This window comes from Seriola lalandi, unplaced genomic scaffold, assembly GCF_002814215.2.
Source record: "Seriola lalandi dorsalis isolate HSWRI2012SDOR001 ecotype SW California unplaced genomic scaffold, Sedor1 jcf7180002054529, whole genome shotgun sequence".
NCBI classification, from domain to species: Eukaryota; Metazoa; Chordata; class Actinopteri; order Carangiformes; family Carangidae; genus Seriola; species Seriola lalandi.
Window position 1 is genome coordinate 67,960 of NW_019525082.1, and position 8,104 is coordinate 76,063.

The window sequence follows — 8,104 nt, forward strand, 5'->3', positions numbered from 1 at the left end:
AACACATCAGTATGTTAAGTTTCTTTAGACAAAAACTTTTCTGAAGACAGGAAATGGTTAATATACTTAAGAATTTAAACTTCAATGTAATTTCTTGAATTCTCAATAATTTTTGGATTGATTTGATGATCATTTATGTTGTGTTTGGTTTTAATATCGTTTCATTGAGTTGGGTGTAGTGAGGATAGTGTAACAGCACAGTGCAAGAACCCCCGGCCTCTTCAATGGCCATGTCTGGCCTATGAATAAGAAACACAAGAACATTTGGGCGTGGAGCATAAGTTTAAATATTTGTTGATTATACTGTATATTTTAATAATTTACCAAGTTAAGAACAAGTAGTGATCTAAATAAACAATAAAGGGAGCAGGATCAATAGTTGGTAAGGCTACCAATACTTAAGAATATCAGTTATTTTGAGCTCTAGCAGTGATCACGACTGTTTAGGATTGGACAGAATGGTAAGGTTCAAGTTTTCATGCCAAGCTGAAACTTAAGTGAAGACTTAAGAGAGATGGTGGGACTTTCAGGTTTCACTGCAGTCAAATCTGAACAAATGTTAGCTTACCCAGCATGACCATGAAGTCCCCCAGTATGAGTGAGGCTCCTTGCCCAGCCCACAACCTCCTCATTTGGGTCAGTCGAGCTCGATGCTGGGTGAGCTTGGAGCTCTCATCTTCATTACCTGCAGGTTGTCTTGTCTCATATTTCTCTGTTGATCTTAAACCGAAATGTCTTTAGTGTATGGCAAAAAAAGGACTTGCTGTTCCAGTAGGTTCAGAGGGTGAGTGACAACAGGGAAGGTGAAAAAGTACCTATCTGATTAGTTGAACTTGGACAGGTAATCCATATGCAAAATTAAGGGAATTAAACAAATTAACTTCTTGTTTCCTGTCTTGATCTAAGATTGAACCAACATAAGTGAATTTCCAAAGTTTACAGCTCTAATACAGAAGAACTAACACAAAAGTCTCTCCACACTACACTCTCTAAGTCATAGTAAATGGTAATAACCAGCCGGTGAGGCTCGTCGAAGTCAAGCTGTACAGCAAACAGAGAGATATCGCCGCACAGACAGCATGTGCTGTAGTACAGCGGCGATGTTTCCACGCCATCCAGCCATATCTTATAGCGCGGGGTGAAGAGAGTAACAGCACAATGACGATGTTATACAGTGGCTATTGCATACTACTGAAGTTCAAGGCCTGTAGAGGGCGCCCCTGTATTACTCATGTTGGTACTGACAGGTTGTGTCATGTTATGTTGCCATGATGGGTCATGCTCCCTCTGTCCGTCTTTTCACTGTTCGTCTCTCCTCATGTCACAGCTGCACCAAAATCATTCATTAAACACAGGAGTCCCCTCTCCTGACGTCACTCACTGGGGGGAATCCCCCTCACTCTCGCTACACTTCTCCCCCTCTTGACAAAAGGGGCTCGTCCTCGAGCCTCTACAGTGACATCCGATAGTCTCGAGACCAAACAGGTGGTCTCCGCTGGCGTACTGGACGATTGTCTTCCACCGATGATGCGCATTCTGAAAGTCATTGTTGTTGTTCCTCTGATGGCCCTGAACAGGATACAGTCATGTTGGAAGGCAGAGCTGACAGAGAGGTTGATGGAGCCCCTGATGCCTCCCGCTGTGCGCCTCTGCCATCCTTAGAGGCGGCGCTCAGGTGGGCCTGTCCTCCTGAGGGCCTCCTTACTTCTGTCAGGGCATCCTGGCTGGGCTGGCGATGAGGGACCCAACTAACACCAAGCTGGATCTCTGGGCGCCGTTGTCCTACCGGTCTGGTTGGCTGGAGGTTGGGCTGGTCAGCTCTCTGGGACACTGGATCTCTTGTGGCTGTCAAAGAAGAAGTATAGGGCTTAAGTCTGTTGAAATGCACCACACATTCAGGGCCTCCCTCCACTAGCATTAGCTTATAGAGCACATCTGTCACCCTTTCAACCACCCTGAAAGGGCCCTTATACCTTCTTTGTAACTTGGGGCACAGCCCTCGCTTCCTAGCCTTGTTCTGCAACCAGACTAACTCTCCCTCAGAATAATACTGAAAAATGGCCCTAAAATCATAAGAGTTTTTCTGTCTCTCAGAGGCCCTGGCCTGGTGTCTTTTTACTGCTGCTACAACTGTAGATAATGTCTCACTGAGCCTGGAAACATAATCATTAGCTGAGGAAAACTGTTCCTTAGAGCCTAGGTTCAGCATGATGTCAATAGGCAGCACAATTTCCCTTCCAAACAAAACTTTATAGGGGGTAAATGCAGTGTTAGCATGAACACTACTCCGATATGCTAACATCACATAAGGCAACAGAGTGTCCCAGTTTAACTGATTATCCTCTACAAACAGTGACAACATGGACAGAAGGATACGGTTAAACCGCTCTATAAGTCCATCAGACTGAGCATGATAGGGGGAAGTTTTATGGATTTTCAACAACCTGCACAGCTCCCTAAATAAAGTGGACTCAAAGTTCCTGCCTTGATCTGAATGAATGCTGCGAGGCACTCCGAACCGACACACCCACTCCTCTTTTAGCACTTTAGCGATGCTGCTAGCTTCCTGATTAGGAAGGGGAAAGGCTTCAGTCCACTTTGAGAAATAGTCCCCCACCACTAGGATATACCTATTTTTACTAGGGGTTTCTGGAAGGGGGCCCAATATATCTCGTGCCACCCTCTCAAAGGGCCTGGATGTAGCTGAAGGCTGCAAGGGGACACATGGGGGTTTACCCTGGGTCTTTCGAGAAGAGCAGTCCACACAGTCTTTCACCCACTGCTTCACATCCCCAAACCACCCTGGCCAGTAAAAACGGTCCTTAACCTTCCCCTGTAATTTTTGCACTCTAAGTGGCCCCCCGTGGTGTCACCATGCAGCTTTGCCAAAACCTTTGGTATCAGAGTGCAAGGAAGCACCACCTGTACTTGAGACGCAGCATCCGAATGTACAGGTGGAATCCTCACCAGCCTAGAGTCTTGCACATATAGCTGATCCCACACAGGGGCATACTTCTGTAACTTGGGGTCATGTGGCATATGACTGTCATCTCCCTGTTTCTTACAGCCTATTATTTGTCACAACTCACTACCATCCACTTGGGCCTGGGCTAGCTCATCCTCATCCCTGCTTGCACCAAGAGGAATCTGAGGAGTTTCCTGCACAACACAAACTCTTGACAAATCTTTTAATGCCTTCCTATCTGGGATCTCTGGACCGAGTCCCTCACTATTACTGAAGATGGGCAACCTCGAAAGTGCATCAGCATTTGCATGAAGCTTGCCTGGCCGATGTACAATTTTGTAATGAAAATTAGCAAGTTGTTTGACCCAGCGAGCTAACTGTCCTTCCAGCCCCTGAAAATTGTGCAACCAACGTAAAGAATTGTGATCAGTACGAAGAACAAACTCTTTACCTAACAGGTAATGTTTGAAATGTTTTGTAAAAGTGACCATGCTCAAAAGCTCCTTCTTTGTAGTAGCATATTTACGCTCTTGTTTAGTAAGCGCCCTACTAGCATACGCAACAACTCGTTCATGACCCCCGTCTTACTGTGATAGGACTGCCCCCATCCCAACATCACTGGCGTCGGTATCCAAGATAAATATTTTGCTGGGATCAGGATAGGCCAACACAGGTGCGGTAATAAGACTGGCTTTAAGTTGTTCAAATGCTTGCTGACAACTTTCAGTCCACTGGAAATGCTTCCCTTTCTCCACAAGCTGGTGTAACAGTCGAGCGATATCTGCAAAGCCCTTCACAAAACGCTTATAGTAGGAGGCTAAACCTACAAAGCTCTGAACCTCAGTCTGGTTCCTTGGGACAGGCCACTCCCTTACAGCAGCTACCTTGGCCGGGTCCGCCATCACTCCCTCAGCAGAAATGACATGTCCCAAGTAGTGAACCTGAGTAGAGAACAGATTACATTTTGAGGGTTTAACTTTCAAATTGGCTTGCTGAAGTTTCGCATGCACCTCATCCAGACGAGCCAAATGTTCCTGGAACGTTCGCCCAAATACAATGATGTCATCTAAATACACCAGACAGGTGGTCCACTGTAAGTCTGCTAGGATTAAATCCATGAGTCTTTGAAATGAACTGGGTGCATTACAGAGACCAAAACTCAGAACATTGAATTCAAATAACCCTTGGCGTGTTATGAAGGCAGTTTTATGGCGATCCTTGGGATCCTTACCTGCCAGTATCCACTGGCTAAATCAAGAATGGAAAACCAGCAGGCATGGCTTAGACTGTCAAGAGCATCATCTATCCTTGGGAGAGGATATGCATCCTTACAAGTGACATCATTAAGTTTCCTATAGTCAACACAGAATCGGAGCCCACCCCCTTTTTTCCACACCAAGATTACAGGTGCTGCCCAAGGGCTGCACGAGGGCCTAATGATGCCACTGTCGAGCATTTGTTTTAGGTTATCTGTCACTTCCTTTTGCAAGTGGAGGGGGACTCATCACCTGTATCAATTTCATGCATAGTCAAATGAGTCCGACCCAAGTCAGTCTCACTCTGGCTGAATACAGAAAGATTCCTGTGCAATAACTGTTTTGCCGCCTCAATTTGTTCCGCCGAGAGACCCTTGCTTTCTACACCAAACTGACTCATGAGACTATCCACTGTGTAGGGCTGTGAGATGTTTTCCCCTTCCCCGATACACTCCTCCATCTCGAATACTTCTATGTCGGTAAAAAGCGTACCCGCTCTCATACCCTTTTTTAGTGTTAAAGCATCATTAGTCACATTAATGACCCGTACTGGTAATGTCCCCTTCTCCACTTTACAGTCCACCCGGGCTACAAGCATGTCACAATGCTTTGACAGGGCTGAAGAGGGCTCCAACATTCCCTCTGCATACTCTCCCCAAGCACTTTGAACCATACCTGAAATTATAGCTTCACTCCGTGGTGGTACAACTGTTTCTGAATGGACAACAACAGTCTGTGGCTCAGTTGTTGGGTTGAGATCCACCAGGGGGAATACCTTTCCCATTATCCGGCAAGTTTATTACCGAGATCGACAACAGCACCATACTTTGACAAAAAGTCAAATCCAAGCTTCCGATGGTATATCTGACACTAAAAAAAAAAAAAAATAAAAAAAAATAAAATAAAATCAGCAACCAAGGCCAAAGATTCAAACTGGCACACTGCCTGCCAAATCCCCAGGATTTGCATCGCACCCCCATTTGCTGCTCTTGCATCCCCCCTGTACTCTTGTACGGCGGACCCCCCCTTGGTGAACGAAAGCCATGTCTGTCTAGATATAACAGAGCGTGTTGCTCCAGTATCAACCAACACATGGCAACTAAACCCACCTATCTTGGCTGCGAGGTAGCCAGAGCCAGTTTTAGCCTCCTCGGGGGCCCCAATGGACACTGATGAAAGGGGGGCGGGCATTGGGCCCTCTGTGCGCACTCCCTCTAGTTTCCCTGCAGGTAAGGGCAGTTGCGCCGTATGTGCCGATTACAGCCACACTCCCAGCACCCATCCCCACGCTGCATAGTCTCCCGTTTAGCTACAGTATTGCAATGTATATTAACTGGCTTAGAGAGAGAAGCTGATGTAGTTGCAGATGTAGAAGCTGGATATACTGGGTTAGACTTTAGCACCTGTACAGCAACCTGCAGCGACTTAACCTACTGCCTCAATCCTTCTACCACCCCAAGCAAAGTTTCTACCTGTTCGTTATCTTTAGCTTTCGGCTCTGAGATTCCCCGAACCTTGGTATCTTGAGCTAAATGGCTTTTCCAGCCCCCTAATAAGCTCAAGTTCTGCAGCCAGATTGATTGCAGCCTCTAAGGTTGCAGGTTTAGCACTGCGGAGGCCAACACGCAGATCGCCACTGCCCACATGGGTGATAAAGTGATCCTTTGCAAGCAAATCCTGTGTGTTAAAATCCGCAGATGGGTAGGCCCTAGCAACCAGTCGGCAGAGGGCAATACCAAACTCACGAACACTTTCATTATGAAGCCTCTTCGGGGAGGAGAAGTTAACTCGATTCCAGTCATCACTATCACAAGGGTCAAGACACCTCCATCATTTTTCAATGAAGTGTAGTTAGCGTTAGCTGCAGCGGATAATCCACTGTAAACTTCACGGGCTCGCCCCGACAACAAGAGACCTATAAACTTTAATCTGACTGATTTGTACCAATCATTTATATCCGCAGCCATTTCAAAACTGCTCGGCCCAGTCTGTCCAGTCTGGCCCAGTACCAGTGAAAGTCTCTGGCATAAAAATTGGGCGAGGCATTGCTCTATTTGTAACCGACTCTGAGTGAGGTGTATTATTCTCAAGCTCTGACATTATGAAGTATCCCACCGCTGCCACCAGTGTAATAAATGTGAGTTTACTCCACCAATAAACGCTGAAAATGTCAGAACCCTTAAATAAAACACACAAAAGGAAGGGGGTAGTATACAAAAAGAACAATCTTTATTAATACAATATCTTGAAATTCATAAAAATGGATGGAGGGCTTCAACTGGACAAGGCAACAGTCATGAGGGAACACGGCTTCCTTTACTTCACCCACAGCACACAAAAAAAACTTGCTCTGAACACACATTCCCCACTCTGCACACAGGGCTAGTCTTACTAGCGTTTAAGGCACACCTTTGAACACGGCCCGCCATACTGACACACCACCCCCACACGGCTAAGCTTTAGCATAAGGCAATATTTGACATACTGGCACCCTCCTTTAGGAGGCACTACAGGTAAGACACTGACCCACCCCCTACTCGTCACTTCCCCTTTACTCAGCCCTCCCACTCCACACTATTAAAACTACAAAAATGGCCGACCACACGATTCATATACATAACAAATAATCAACGCAAGCAAATAAGAATAAAGTTTGTAAAATATACTTAACTAGCCTACACGGCGAGACCCTCCCCCGGGGCCTGAGCTTGTGCCGCCGTCAAACTCCCCGGGGAAACGGCTTCGCTAGACGGCGAGACAGAAACTGGTTGGCAGCCGGATGAAAGCGGACACAATATGCCAGGTAGCAAACCAGGAGCAGTAGCAGCACAAGACTCTCTAAAGAGGGCCCTAATTTGGCTACAGGAGGCACTCAGCTTCCCCCCCTAACACAGGAACAGCTTTCCCCTGACTACCTGTCTTTGTCGCCGGCAGCTCTATATCACTGCGAACGACACCCCCGCTACCAGAGTTCCGCGCCGCCGAACGTGTTGCTCCAACCCCGTCATGCTCCCTCTGTCCATCTTTTCACTGTTCGTCTCTCCTCATGTTGCCATCAGTCACAGCTGCACCAAATCATTCATTAAACACAGGAGTCCCCTCTCCTGACGTCACTCACTGGGGGGAATCCCCCTCACTCTCGCTACAGTAATATTACACCGCATTAGACATCACTCAATTCACATTATGAACAGAAAAAGTGTTCTTATTTCCCTAATGTTCAAGCCGCGTCTGTTGGAGCATCATCCGCATTTGAGTTGCATCGGTTAAAGCGAGTTTCACTCTGTTTCCTGTCCTTCAGGAGTGCAGGTGCGTTATATGACAGGAGCGGCCGGCGCAGAGCAACAGTGTTCCTGGTTTCCACCGGCAAAGTCAGCGCCGCGGAAAGTCAGCGCCGCGGTCACCGCAGCCGCTGCCACTCTAATCAATGTTAATATTTCCACCGTAAGCGCCGCGGCGCGTCTCAGCAACGTCCCAGCAGCGGCTCACTGCGCCGCAGCGCTATCAATCCGTAGCAGTTCTATTTTTGACGCTCCCGTTGCTAAATCGCGTCAAGCTCGACAGAGCAGATCGCACCAGACAGCCTCGTGCTGGGCTCATCTTCCAGACTGGCTCTGTCGCTGTACCATTTCAGAAAAAAATATGAACAAGGAAAAAATATGAACAAAAAGGCTTTCTGTGGGTGATAGAAGTAATATTACACCGCATTAGACATCACTCCATTCACATTATGAACAGAAATAGTATTCTTTTTTCCTAATGTTTTAGCCGTGCGCACGGATTTGTAAGCCGAGCCTGCAGATATACTACAAATGGCTGCGTTTTTTCTCAGATGACCCTGGTAGGGCTCTATAGGTCCCCATAAAACCATTTTAGATATTCT

The 8,104-nt window shown here is 46.8% G+C and overlaps 1 protein-coding gene across 1 annotated transcript in view; it reads right to left on the bottom strand.

The window, feature by feature from the left end:
* Window positions 1-8,104, bottom strand: part of dhx37 (DEAH (Asp-Glu-Ala-His) box polypeptide 37) — a 20,903-nt gene that overhangs the window by 682 nt on the left and 12,117 nt on the right. The gene's annotated exons all lie outside the window — the stretch shown is intronic.